The sequence below is a fragment of the Amblyomma americanum genome, chromosome 10 (genome assembly GCF_052857255.1).
Source record: "Amblyomma americanum isolate KBUSLIRL-KWMA chromosome 10, ASM5285725v1, whole genome shotgun sequence".
NCBI lineage: Eukaryota > Metazoa > Arthropoda > Arachnida > Ixodida > Ixodidae > Amblyomma > Amblyomma americanum.
Window position 1 is genome coordinate 148,884,359 of NC_135506.1, and position 12,755 is coordinate 148,897,113.

The 12,755-nt window shown below is 48.9% G+C and overlaps 1 protein-coding gene and 2 long non-coding RNA genes across 4 annotated transcripts in view; 2 read left to right on the forward strand and 1 right to left on the reverse strand.

The window, feature by feature from the left end:
* The window catches only part of LOC144106297 (putative thiopurine S-methyltransferase), a 452,029-nt gene that overhangs the window by 371,862 nt on the left and 67,412 nt on the right, over window positions 1-12,755 (forward strand). The gene's annotated exons all lie outside the window — the stretch shown is intronic.
* The window catches only part of LOC144106669 (uncharacterized), a 34,083-nt gene that overhangs the window by 15,414 nt on the left and 5,914 nt on the right, over window positions 1-12,755 (forward strand). For both annotated transcript variants that reach the window (XR_013309087.1, XR_013309088.1), the window contains 2 exons: window positions 292-399; window positions 2,254-2,312. This is a non-coding gene — a long non-coding RNA (uncharacterized LOC144106669). The remainder of the gene's footprint in view (window positions 1-291; window positions 400-2,253; window positions 2,313-12,755) is intronic.
* Window positions 4,882-5,401, reverse strand: LOC144106196 (uncharacterized). The gene is made up of 3 exons (XR_013308929.1): window positions 5,228-5,401; window positions 5,091-5,165; window positions 4,882-4,992 (listed from the first exon to the last, which is right to left on the reverse strand). It is a non-coding gene; the product is annotated as an uncharacterized LOC144106196 (long non-coding RNA).

The window sequence follows — 12,755 nt, forward strand, 5'->3', positions numbered from 1 at the left end:
TTTTGTGTGCAATTGTGCTGGTGGCTGCATGCAACTGAAAACATTCGTCCAGGTTATCTAGCTAGCGTCCTTCCTTGTGCCACATTTTCTGAAATAATATTTTGTCAGATTTATTTCAATCAGAATTTCTAAGAACATATTGGTGATCACATAATGGTGATCACATATGACATAATTCAAAGCGTGATCATTGGTATTTTTTAGTCTGGGGCAGTACAATGAGAAGTACATAGTATATAGTAAAATTAAATATGACCAGTCTAACATAAACAAAACTACTTTTTTTTAAAGGAAAATTTTGCTACCGAAGTGCTGGAGTGACATGGCATTATGAAGACGTGGACAGTGTGCTGTATTCATGATGGCACGAGAACTTGCGTACAGTGCTTCAGGTAACTGGTGAGTACCTTGGTGCTGTGCTTCTGCTAATGTAGCCAAATTATGTTTTTAATCTAAGAGTGTATCTGAAAACTTAACCAAAATTGAGTAGTGTTTAGATATTCTTGTACCAGATACCACTGTGAGAATTAGTTATTAATGATGTGTCTCACATGTACCCTTGTCTGCTGAATATAGTAAGCATGGCTTTCTTGCTGAGTGCCTCCGACGTATGAAAAAAAAATGGCCACTGGGCTGCTCCACGACGCGTCGAGCAGCCCAGTGTAGCACATTCAGGCTTCATGGAGTGGAGAATGAAGGCAGTAAATAATTTAAGAGTAGAAAACACAGCACAAACCACAGGACCAGGAAACTGACAGAAAACACCGACCCTGATGACACTTTGCATGAAGGGTGTTATAAAGTTGCCTGTCATGTAGTGCAAGATGGAGGTCGCACAGGACGGGTGTTAAATATGAGTTGATGCAGACACCTGTCATTACGTAGTACTCACTGTAGAACTCGAGCAAGAAGCAAAGGTAACCGCTGAGCATGGCCACTCTTGTGCTTTCCTCCGCAAGCAATCTAGAATTGCTTTTAGAAATCTTTTATGCTTTCTCTTGACATATACATCATTGCTGCATGTGGCGAGGAAAAGTACATACCCTTGATGTCAAGTGACAGTGAACTCACAGGGCTGGTAACAGCTCACTTAGGTGTTGTGATATATCTACAGGGCACCTAATGAGAACAAAGAGTCCTTGAAGGAATTCTCTCAAAGTTTGTTGCCACATGGACCTCTTCGTAATCAATGACTCTAAAAGGCAAGCCTTCCTTTAGTGTCACAAAAAAAGGCCTAGGACATGCGTCTTTTTGCTTCTCCATTAGTGCCAAAATGTTTGCTAGCGAGATCTTTTGCAGATATATAATTATTTCACAAAATGTCAAGAAGGAGACTGAAGCTGCACCAAGCAGTACCAGTAAAAAACTTATCACAGCTGTTCAAAAAGCAGAAGGACTTATGCCTTCATCCTTCTTTTGCATCAGACACATGAGGACACTTCGTCTTTCTGGGTCATCATTTTGAAAAGGTTCACATGGCAATGGCCTTTGGTTAAATTTCTGCCAAGAGCCCTTTTTTGAAACTTGAGCATCCGTTCCTTGTGAGGCACACTGCAGAGATATTGGAATGCCTTAGTGAGCTGCTTCCGGTACGTGTGACTGCATTTTCACTGACCTCAGATATTAGTACATTTTCTTGCACATGCTGAGATAATGGAATCTATGAGTGAAAACATGCGGTTTTGGGGAAGTGTGCTTCCTGGGGCCGTATTCCAAGTTTGTGTCATAATAAAAAGCGTTATAATCTGCCGCAACGGGCATGCCCGGGAACTGGATATAAACTGAGTGCGGGACTTTCGCTTCGTCTTGTCTTGCCTATAACAAATTGGATGGACGATAAATTCGGCAAGCGTCTCCCACCTTTTTCAGATGTTACCAATGTTCCTTGCTCGCTAAGTTGTGCATTTAGTACTATGTACAGAAAGGCACCTGCATTGAATTGCATCTGGCCCCCATCCTGAGCTACTTTCTATTTGCATAAAATGATAAGCAACTGTAAAGACTTTCATGCGCACAGTGCCGCCCGGGAAAGCGCATTTTGTCTGCTTCTTTCTGGACCTGTGGTTTTTACTGTTTACTGTTATGAGAAATGAATTTTGGGCAATAAATTATAACGGGTTGGTTCTCGGTGAATGGCTTTTGAAAGCTTCTACGAAAGCTGATTGTTCAATAGCGGATGGTTGAAATGTATTTGTGAAATTTATATTTGGTGTTGTGTGACCACTAAATGAGGTTTTTTTTTATGCTTTTCAGATGGATCCGACAGCAATGTGCAGATGTACAATGTGTGTAGTTTGCCATGAAAAGAAAACGTATGTACTTGTACTCACCCAAACACTTACCACTCTTTCATTCTAAGCTGCATTCTTTGTACGTATGCACTACATAATATGCGCAAAGGAAAGCCTTGTACATAATACTTATTCCTTCGGCACCTGGACGGCTATATCTGCAGTGAACATTGCGGGCAGAAGCTATACGAAGACGCATGTTCATGTACTACAGAAAGTACATAATTACAATACAGATAATTTCCGCTCTAGATGAAATGACTTCCGAGTGAACGGAGGACGTATGCATACACATTGCGGAAACTTCAATAAGAACAAAACATAAGCATTCGTTGTGAAAAAACGATTTCGGTCTCGTGCATAGCATGGCGTAACTTTCCGTTACCAAGAATGTGACAGTCGTCATACGGAGTCTCTGTTTCTGACATTTAGTCCGTACCTCATGTTGCGGAAAACCCTCCGGCAACGCATTACCAGCGGGTTTCTCTGTACTGCGGAGCATTTTTTTTTACAGTGTAGCAGTGCCTCACTGTTTGCACGGAAAAAGTTTTCAGCTACTTTAATGACTTCAACCACCCCTGCAGAAGGACTGGTGAGCGACAGGTGCGATGAGGAGTAGTTCTTGAGCTCAATTAGTCTGCAGCTTGCATCATTAGAAGTTAGAGAAGCACTGCAGTCTTCGCAATGAAGCTTCTTTGTTATTTTGGAAATAACGTAGCCTGCTAGGTACACTAGCGACTCCTCTCCTTCCGAGCTTAAGTCTAGAAGGTCAGAGGGAGCTATGACGCTGCCCTCTTCACTCTGTTCTTTTTCTGCATTCAAGCCCACGAGCAAAAATCCTTCATCATCTGAGTAGCTACCGTACCTACTCGGCCTTAGAAACTGTGCTAGTGTCGCGCTCCTAAGGCTGCACTTGAACTCGTAGAGGCGTGGGATGGGGTTTTTTGCCCGCAGAGTTGAGAACAGGCTCTCAAGTCCATCTTGACTGAACCTACTTAATAAAACATACTCGAAATCGCACTTCTTTATTAACATGTCTTGCACTTCGAGTGCAGACAGTGTTGACAAAATGATGCCTGTTTGAACAGGCTTCCATATTGCTTTAGTCTGTGCACCAATACCAATTTTAGAAAACAACTCTACTGTCTCATTCAGAAATGATACGCCGTCCTCACAAGTTCCTCCATCTGCTTTGCTAAATGCGAGCTTGCTGATTCGTAATGTCAACAAGCGAAACTAGCGAAAGATCGTTGCGACAAACCACGCCGTCGAAAGTGCATTTTTCGATAGCAATCCTTTCTCTACCAAAATGTGCAAACCAGTTGATGTGTCGTTGTGAAATAAACTGTAAGCCAAACTAACTTTCATTTTGTCATAATGAGTAGGATCGACACATGCAGGATTCAGGTGAGGAGCAAGCTTGAGCTCAGATTTTGCGTCGCGCTGAACCAGAATCTTAATATATTCAATGTTTACAACGTTAGTTGGCAGGCCGTTTTTTTTAACTACATCATCGGGAAGGTAAATTAACTGACCTTTAGTCAAGTGGTTCCTCAAATTTTTCAGTAAGTGGGGCACATCAGCAAAAAACCACAGCTTTCGTGTAGGATCACAGGGGTGAACACAGTTTGTATGCGGCCGGCTGTGTCTTCCTGCATGAATGCCAAATAGCCTCCAGAGCGCCAGGTTCCCGCGGAGGTCACGGCATGAATTTTCAATCCCAGTGCTTCGCATTTCGTTATTACATTAATTATTTCTTCCTTCAGTGTTACAGCATCGAATGAATTTCCTGTTAAATGATAGGCAATCGTTTGTTTCCACCTAGTGGACAACCCTCCCAACATGAACACTAAGCCGTGAGTAGCTAGCGTATCTTCCGGTAGGGAACCGTCAGATAAAGGCAGTGTCGGAGCGCCGAGAACACAGCGGCATGAGTGATCGTAAACGAGCCCTGGTGAAACTTGCATTTCGTCAATCATTAAGGTGGCGTGGCGCTCTTCAGGCTTCATGAGGTCAATCTAGGAGGAAAAACACATATTACGCACCACAGGCTTAATACAACATCCACCACAGCCATATCTAAGCTATGATCAATCTTCAAAGCTATAACGTGTAGAGAAATATTGCAGCAACTTTTATAGTATTAAGAGAAGCAAAAGAACGCAGAGTCGCTTTAATATATACTCGTAGTAAATCATAATGCTAGTAAAAGGAACCTTAATGCCATTACCAATTCATAGCCCTCTCATGTCTTACAGGCAGATTCAGAACCGTAGAGGTTTTATGTATGAGGCTCATGTATACATAGTTATTCAGTATACCTTCATTCTGAGAGGCTCGATCATGTCTTGAAGAAGCCCAGGCTGAAACTTGAAATTCTCCAAATGGCGTTGGAGTGTGCGCTCGGACGGGAACGGGAAACCATGGTTTCTCAGCAGACTGTAGCCTTGGGACCCGCAGGACAGACGCAGCTTGAGTGACTTTACAAGCGTGCTGGCCTCCCAGCGCATCCCTTGTGCTGAAAGCCGCTGCATTGACCTCATCTGGTCGTCACTGAAAATATGTTTAAACTTTGACTTCAGCCGTTCTTTTTCTTCTTCGCTTTTAAGATATCTTCTCTTGGCAGCTCCTAGTTTCCTCTGCGACTCCTCATGGAGGCGCTCCAGTTGTGATATGCGGTTTAATAGAGCTTGGTGTGTTGCTAAAAAAAATAAAATAAGCAGTCCTTCAGGCACCAGGGACGAATTTCTGTATAATAAAAAAGCCACTTAAAGTTTGCAGAATTTTACAAAATCTTACAAGCATGCTCAAGATCAGATGCAAGAGGCTCTGGTGTCGCTATGCGGTCCGCGGAGTGCGTGGCTGTTTCCTGATCTGCCAAAAAAAGAAAGGCCTCAAACAAAGGTAACAACTTTGCAGTCAGACCTAACACTTACCGCCTGGAAAAGGCAGCTTTGTGGACTCATGAACTTCGATATCTTCGGCTTGGACTGAAATGAGGAAGCCAAGCACTGTTCAAATACCGATCTCCTGATCTCAAGTATTTATACCATTGCGAGCATTTTCAGCGAGCAATGTGTGGAACGGCAAGCATCTTGTGACCATGCAACTGTGACATTCCGTGTGTGCTACGAGGATCCACGTTCGACGGCGCGGCGTAGACGGAGACCCGTGACAGCGGCATCATCAATTACCCAGCCATGCTCTTTGAGTGACGACCAGAACAACCGGACCCGCCGCCGCCGCCGCGGGGAAACAGGCTTTATCCTCCCCAATTTCCGGGCACATTCCAGGACAAGGGAGCTGTCAGCGGGCCAGAGCGCGCCGTACCACAGCCGACGCTATGCGCTACCGCGAAGACAACATTCTTTCCCTCCTTCCCCTTTCGACGTGGGCTATCGCCGGGAAGGCACCCACAGCTTCCCGCCGTGCCTCGTGAACAAAAGCGCATTCCCAGAAGGGCCGCGACGGACACCTGTCATGGCGGACAGGCAGTACTCGCCAAGAATGTGGAAAGACAGGCGCTAGTGAATTAGCTCCGAAGAGAGAGCCTGTGTATACTCTCACTTGAGAGAGAGTGGTGGCGTTTTTGTTGTTTATTTAGTTTGTATTGTTAACAGACTCTGGGTTCGAGGCTAAGCCCAACCCAAGGGGTGGTCCCCATCTCGCATGTTATTTTGGATGGGAGAATTGATGCTTTGGGCGGGCCACTGGAAATGACCGCCCTTAGTCCTTTGTTAATCAAGTGCTTAAAAGCACATGTAAACGGATGCACCCCAGTCTGAGCTGGGGCTCCATGCTTAGCATGTAATGTGATGCTACTTAGGCACTAACCTGCCCGGTCGATGAGTAAAGTAGTGCAAAGTTTGTTCTTTTGTAAATTCAGTTCTGCTTTTTCCAGTTTAACTCTCTGTATATGTATGTTGAAAAATTATGCTCTGCTGTCATCATCTACAAGCTCGCCTCCTGTTCATCTTCCAAGCCGAACGACACTAGAGGAAGGGTTTGTGAACCATCCTCGAAGAAACGGACGACTATTGAAATTCTACTGCATACACGCTCAGGACGACATCGTTCGCCAAGAGGGCCTTCAGCGCCGAAGCCCGACGGCGTGCAGCTTCTGCCAGCAACCGCTCGAGCCCAACTCCGGAGCCACTCCATCGCCCCCATGAAGTCGTCGGCACGTAAGCTCGGACGCCCCAGCCTCTGATGTATAATCTTAATCATGTGTAATTATTGAATATACCTGTTTGTTTAAACTGAGCCATACGGTGTCTCTTTGCCTCTCCGTCCCGTGTGGACCTGCGCATTATGGGGGTCATCACACTGGTGTCAGAAGTGGGGTCTCAAAAGCAAATGTCCCCTGAATGCTGTGACATTCATGACTTCAAAATTGTAATCAAAAGGGAATCACGGGACTGATTGTGGGACTTTTACCCCCATTTGAGAGGCTTGAGGCACTGGAGGGCTTGAAAAAAAAAAATGACTGTATCTGAGGGAGCTCCCACTCCACAGCCGTCGCTCGGAGCAAGCATGCTGGCATTAGGAAGCGTCATTCCGACGTTTACGGGAGATAAGACAGGGGTTCCAATCTGCGATTTCTTTTCCATGCTAGAAGAGATTGGGAAAATGGGGGGATGGTCCGATGCTCAAATGCTGGGAATGGCGAGGTGTAAGATGGCAGGAGCTGCTCATGATTTTGCATGGCGAGACGAAAAAGTAAAATCCACAAAATCATTTGCGGAATTTAAGAAGCTCGCGTTTGAGCATTTTGACACTGAACCACGTCACGTGCGAGTACAGAGGTTCCGTGACGCCGGACAGATGGTAGGGGAGGACGTGCGAACGTTTGCGTCGCGGCTTCAGCGCTTAGCGCGCGATACGTTAAGCAGGGAGGAGGAAGGAGACCAGCTTAAGAAGAAATACGCGGAGGATATACTTAAAGAGGAAATGACCGCTTTGTTCGTGGCTGGTCTGTAAGACCCCGTGCGCCGGTTCGTGCTCTCGCGCAAGCCGAGCAATTTCGACCAAGCCGTGGAGGCCGCATTGGATGAGGAACAAAATGAGGCGTTACGACAGCCACAGCGAGAGTACGCGTCATAGAGAGAGCGGTGCTCAACCCTGAGGTTGCTCTCTTGACAGAGCGGTTAGATCGCTTAGAACAGCTGCTATCTCAGCAGGTAGAATGCCAGGTTGAAGCGCGCGCTCAACAGCGCCCATTCGCTGGAAACCGGAGACCGCCACAAAGCTACAGGCGCGGTATGCGAGATTTTGAAGAAATCGTATGCTTCGCTTGCCAGGGTCGCGGACACATCGCCAGGTTCTGCCAAAACGTGCGCCGTGGGGAGCCACAAAGAGAAGCAGGCGAGACACGCCCTAAGCAAGCCTACAGCGGGGCTCCAGATACCGAGTCAAAAAACTAGTTAGTCCTCCCCAGCCTGAGGAGCGTGGGGAGGGAGCAGTAGATGATGAGGTGGTGGTAGTTTGTGTGGCCGACGAGGCATGCCCTGTTGTGCGTTGCAAGTTAAATGGTTGTTGTATGGAATTGTTGATAGATACGGGGTCAAAGGTGACATTGCTTAAGGAGAGCAGTTTTAACACGCTTCGAAGGAAGGGGGACCGCGAGGTGTTGGAAGCGTCTGGTGGTAAGGCAACCAAATTTGTAGGCATAACGGGGGATCCTCTTGGCATAAGTGGACTCTACCGGTTACACTTCTCTCTCGGCGGAATTGCATTGGAGCACCCCTGCTACGTATGCCCGGACACGGTGTCTCTGCCAAACGGAGTGTCAGGTATATTAGGGCAGGATTTTTTGAGAAAAGGGAAGGTAGTAGTCTCATTCTCTGAGGAAGAGGTTAATGCGGGCGGCTCAAAAGTTCCGTTTTTGAACAGGAGAGGGGCTGAGATTCGCATTACCGATATTGACACCCGTCAAACAGTGGGATCATTGGAGAAGGTATATTCGCGGGTTGCCGTCCGGCTGGTCGAGGAGGCGGTCGTCCTTCCTTGGTCGGAGCACATTTTGTACGCGTTTGTGCCTTCAGATGTAGAGAGCGGCGCCGTGGGAGTGCTTGAGCCGGTCGACTCTCTCAGCAATGGCCTGAAGGCAGCCGCGTGCCTCGTGACAGTTAATGACGCCCACAGAGTGCCCCTACGGGTGGTTAACTGTAGCCAGCAGCCACTGAGCCTTCCCAAGAACAAAACATTGGCTTTCTTCACCTCTGCGATAGAGCAACGTGAGCCCACCGATACGGTACTCGCAACTGTAGAGCATGCTAGTCCTTCAGCTGCTCCAAAGGTGTCGTTCGATCTTTCTCACGTAAAATCCAGGGAGAGGGAGGCTCTGGCTGGTTTGCTGAACGACTACTCGGAGGTATTCGCCGCGTCCAACCTGGATTTGGGCTGCTGTGGCGTTATAAAGCACATGATAGAAACCGGCACTTCATCGCCCGTTTACCAGCGTGCGTACAGGATTCCTTACTCCCAACGTGAGGAGATGGAGCGGCAGGTGCAGGACCTGATTGATCGCGGCATTGTCGAACACTCAAAGTCACCCTGGGGAGCACCAGCACTATTGGTGGAAAAGCCAGATGGCTCGTATCGATTGGCAGTGGACTACCGCAAACTAAATGCCGTAACTCGCATCGATCCATACCCCATCCCCAATATACAGGAGACGCTTTCTCAGCTGGGCTCTGCCAGGTACTTCACGGTAGTGGACATGGCGGCGGGATTCTGGCAGATAGCAATGGATCCGGCAGATGCCGAGAAAACGGCATTCAACACGCCCTCAGGGCACTATGAATGGAAAAGAATGCCGATGGGTCTGGCCAACAGCCCTGCTGTCCGGCAGAGAACCGCTGATGTTATCCTGGCAGGTCTTCTGGGGAGGCTGTGCTTCGTGTATATGGATGACATTATCATATACAGTGACAGTTTTGAGAACCATTTGCGCGATATTGAGCAGGTTTTGGTGCGACTAATAGGAGCGGGTCTCAAGCTGAAGCCCTCTAAGTGCCAATTCCTCAAAAACGAGGTGAAATACCTCGGGCACGTTGTTTCAGCTGACGGCGTGCGACCGGACCCTGAGAAACTAAGGTGTGTCTCGGATTTTCCATCCCCGACTAGCGTCCGCCAGGTCCGGCAGTTTCTCGGCCTGATCGGTTACTACCGAAGGCACATAGAGGAGTTCGCCAAGCTCGCTAAGCCGCTCACCGCCTTAACAGCCAAAAATGTCGCCTTTCGCTGGGACGAAAACGCGGAGAATGCTTTTGGGGCCCTGAAAGGGAAGCTAATGAGTGCACCGCTGTTGCGCCACCCGGATTTTAATTTGCCCTTCGTTATGGCCACAGATGCGTCAAAGTTCGCAGTTGGTGCCGTGCTATCTCAGATTATCGAGGGCAAAGAACATCCCGTTGCTTTTGCTAGCCGACAGCTGAGCCCCACAGAGCAAAAGTACGGAGCTACGGAAAGGGAGTGCCTCGCCGTTGTCTGGGCAGTAAAGCACTTCAGATGCTACCTTTACGGCCGCAAATTCAAGCTAGTCACAGACTGCCATCCTCTGAAATGGGTGATGAGTGTCAGGGACCCTAGCTCGCGACTCGCTAGATGGAATCTACACCTGCAGGAATACTGCTTTGAAGTTGAGCACAAGTCAGGAAAGACACATCTGAATGCTGATGCACTCAGCCGCACAGCTGCCGTGGCAGCTATAGAAGAGTTTGTCCCCGTAGTCGACCCCGCCGAATTACGCACAGAGCAGTGCAAAGATCCTGACCTGAAGCGAATAATCGAAAGCTTAGAGGGCGCACCGTCTCACCCCGAACAGCTAGGTTATTTCATTGACAAAGACGGCACCCTGTGTCGGCGCACGAGGCCAACCAGGAAAGGGAGACCAGAGAAAACCGCTTCGGAGAGAGTCGTCATACCTCGGTCGTGGACAGAAAGGGTTCTTCGCGCGTTTCACGATGCGCCATGCGCCGGTCATTTTGGCGTAGCGAAGACACGCAGGCGTGTGGAGCGTTTGTACTTTTGGAGTGGCATGCGACAGGATGTTAGAGACTACTGTGCGAAGTGTCATTCCTGTCTCGAAAGAAAAACACCCAAGGAACGAAGACCAGCTCCAATTCAGCCGTTCCCTGAGGTTTCGGCTCCCTTCGAGCGGACAGGTATGGACATAATGGGCCCATTGCCCACGACCACTTCCGGAAACAAGTACATTTTAGTATTTGTCGACCACCTTTCAAAATACGCGGAAGCGGTAGCACTCCCAGATCAGAAGGCAGACACGGTTGCAAGAGCATTTGTCGAACAGATCGTGCTCCGACATGGACCCCCGAGGCAACTCTTGACAGATCGGGGAACGAACTTCGTGTCGCAGCTAATGAGGAGAGTTTGCGAGCTGCTTAAGATCGCTAAGAAGCAGACAACACCGTACCATCCGGCTTGCAACGGCGCGGTGGAGCGACTGAACCAAACCGTGGCCGGGTTCCTGTCGCATTTTGTTTCGCGCGACCAGCGGGACTGGGACTTGTGGCTCCCGTATGCAATGTTTGCCTACAATTCCGCAGCACACGAGAGCACGGGCGAATCGCCATTCTTTCTTCTCTACGGCCGAGACCCGGACCAGCCTAGTGAAGTGCCAGAGGGCCCCCGTCGTGTCCTATACGCTTCACTGGACGACTATAAGGTTGAGCTAGAATCGCGCTTGCAAGTGGCGAGGGACATCGCAAAGGAGTCCTTAAAGAAAGCGGCGAAGCGCAGGAAGGAGGTGCACGATCGCAGTGCTAGAGACGCGCCGTTTGATGTGGGGGACAGCGTGTACATTGAAAACTGCCAAAGGCAGATTGGGCTAGCTCGTAAGTTCCAGACGAAGTGGAGAGGACCGTGCGAGGTTGTCGAGAAGCTTTCTCCGGTAAACTTCAGAGTCCGAGACGTGAACCGGCGTTTGATAAGGATACACGCAAATCGCCTCAAGTCGGCATCGGTTTAGTATTCACGAAATGAGGAAAGGGAAAGCGCGGATTTTGATGGGGACAGAAGTGAAGCGGAGCGCGCAGATAGTTCGCAAGAAACGCCCTCTCCTGCATTTGTTCGGCAGGCGCCCGAGGTGACGGCCGGAATGCCACCGGATTTACTTCATGCATTGCTAGAAGAAGAAGCGCGCGAGGTTGCCGCGCAGATAACGCCAGGAGAGGCTCCTGCCACGAGGCCTCGCGAGTCCCAAAGCAGACAAAGGGGCACAGACTTACTTAGTATGACTCATGAAGGCCGATATCCGCTGCGAAATCGGAAAGCTAAGTCGGACTAATGGCGTAAACAGAGCGGAGTTGTGAACTGGTTAGAATTGTGTAATGCCGCAGCTCATAACATTGCTATGTGCTTATGTGTTAAGTTATCGGAGTTGGTAGTTAAACCTTTCTGTCATTAAGTAACACCTTCACAGGAAAGCATGCGGAGCGCATGCAGAACCTGCCCTACTTCCTTTCGTTATCTATATTTTTGTCTGTGCCGTGATCGTGCTAGAAGTGGGAGCTCCTTTGTAACTGTGGTAAATTTATTTCGTCCAGTTTGGACTAGAAAGGAGAGGCTTGGGTGCTGAGTTTCATGTTTATCTGTAAAAGAAGATCAGTGCTGCCCCTGGAGACGCCAGTATTGACAGCGGAGGCATATGGTGTTGTGCAGTGGTGTTGAGTGCAGCGAAAAGTGTTTTGTCGGACGCACTGTGCGAGGCGATTCAGAAAGACAAGGGGAGCTGCGTGGACTCAAATGTTCGGAGAACATTCTTCTGGAGGGTGAGCGAGTGTGACATTCCGTGTGTGCTACGAGGATCCACGTTCGACGGCGCGGCGTAGACGGAGACCCGTGACAGCGGCATCATCAATTACCCAGCCATGCTCTTTGAGTGACGACCAGAACAACCGGACCCGCCGCCGCCGCCGCGGGGAAACAGGCTTTATCCTCCCCAATTTCCGGGCACATTCCAGGACAAGGGAGCTGTCAGCGGGCCAGAGCGCGCCGTACCACAGCCGACGCTATGCGCTACCGCGAAGACAACATTCTTTCCCTCCTTCCCCTTTCGACGTGGGCTATCGCCGGGAAGGCACCCACAGCTTCCCGCCGTGCCTCGTGAACAAAAGCGCATTCCCAGAAGGGCCGCGACGGACACCTGTCATGGCGGACAGGCAGTACTCGCCAAGAATGTGGAAAGACAGGCGCTAGTGAATTAGCTCCGAAGAGAGAGCCTGTGTATACTCTCACTTGAGAGAGAGTGGTGGCGTTTTTGTTGTTTATTTAGTTTGTATTGTTAACAGACTCTGGGTTCGAGGCTAAGCCCAACCCAAGGGGTGGTCCCCATCTCGCATGTTATTTTGGATTGGAGAATTGATGCTTTGGGCGGGCCACTGGAAATGACCGCCCTTAGTCCTTTGTTAATCAAGTGCTTAAAAGCACATGTAAACGGAT